Here is a 1688-nt window from a genome sequence, read left to right on the forward strand (position 1 = left end):
TTTTTTTTTTTGAATTAGAGTCTCACTCTGTCGCCCAGGCTGAAGTGCAGTGGCACGCTCCGGGTCACCGCAGCCTCCACCTGCTGGGCTCGGGCGATCCTTCTGCCTCAGCCTTCCAAGTAGCTGGAACTACAGGAACACGCCACCACATCTGCCTAATTGTTTGACTTCTTGTAGAGATGAGGTTTCATCAAATTGCCCAGGCTGGTCTCGAACCCCTGGGCTCAGGCCATCCTCTCACCTCCACCTCCCAAAGTGCTGGGATTTTAGGTCCCAGGCCTGGAGCCAGCATACCAGGCCTGGGACCACTCCCATACAGGAAAGACTGAGGCTCAGGACAAAGGTCACACAAGGCAGGGGAACTGAAAATAAAGCCCAGGAGGCCTCAGTTCCCAGTTTAGTGCTCAAGCCACCCCCAGGCCTTCCGGGCTAAAGACAGGCGCTACAGTGTTGCTATAAAAGGACCGGAATGAGGGCAGGGGCTCTGGGCTGCGAGACACGAGATGAGGAACCGCCAGTGTCACATATCATTCCATCCCAGTCCACTCCACTCCGGGACTCTCTGTGCAGCAGTGTGCCGCAGAGCAATGAGCTAATCAATCCCCAAGGAAGAACTCTGTTGCCCTGGACAGCTGGACCAAGGACAAACACTCTTTCAGTTAAAAAAAAAATGCCCCTAAGAGCAGCAGTTGTTCCTGTGGTCATAGATGTCTTCCAGAACCGTCTCTGTTCTGCTGCTGACTGTGTTGGTTAATTCCTGCAGGGGCAGGCGAGGCTGGTTCTGGGTGGCACCTGAATGATGCTTTTAGGACCACTGAAAATCCCAAGGACACAGAACACAGGCCACAGCTGAGAAAGCCAACACGCAGAACTCGGGCTCAGAAGCCTGCCGATGCGCGATCTGGTAGACTCCCGCAGGTTAACCAGGTCGCCCAGCCCCAGCAGTGATTTCCTAGAACATTCAGCCCGCCCTTACCCACTGCTGAACCGGACGCCAGTCCCCCGCCCGCCACACTGGGCAAAAGTTGTTCCCAGGCCTGCCCACGAGTGGTCGTGACAGCTGACATGAGACCGGACACCCCCAAACCAAAGCCTGCTGTCACCCCCTTCCTCCTCAGTCATGTCAGCCGCTGAGTCTGCGAGGCACTGTCTCTGTCCTGGCTCCTGCCCTGTCTGCCTGGGGAGCAGCCACCCAAGGGACCCACTTGGTATCCAGCCGGCACTCCGGCCTCACAGCCCTTCTCCTGGCCCCTCGGGGCACTCCTCTCGGCAGGCCACGTCTTCATGGGAGAAGGCACTGGGCACCTGACAGTCGCAGGGTGTGCCCAAGTCCCCAACTTTCCCTGCTCTGCCCCTTCTCCTTGCCCTGGGGAATTCCCTTCCCTCTTTCTCTTCCCACTTTTCTTTAACGTGCTCCAAGCGATGCCCTGAGGTCCCGAAGCCTTCTGTGTGGAACCAACGCAGGCACGTGGCTCCTACCGATCTTCCTGTGGGAGCTCCTGGGCGGGGACAGGGTCGCCCGCCGTGCAGTGCAGGGGGCAGCCCCTTCCTCACCCATCCCTTCCCATTTCGCGCCATGCAGTCTCCCAGATTTCGGCTCCATCCTGCGTCTTCGGCTTCGGCTACCCGCGAAGCCTACAGCCCCACCCTGCGCGCAGGCCAGACGGACCTCTCAGGCCCAGGCTCTC

The sequence above is a fragment of the Carlito syrichta genome, unplaced genomic scaffold, assembly GCF_000164805.1.
Source record: "Carlito syrichta isolate Samal-C Ts95f unplaced genomic scaffold, Tarsius_syrichta-2.0.1 Scaffold144852, whole genome shotgun sequence".
In the NCBI taxonomy this organism is placed as follows: Eukaryota; Metazoa; Chordata; class Mammalia; order Primates; family Tarsiidae; genus Carlito; species Carlito syrichta.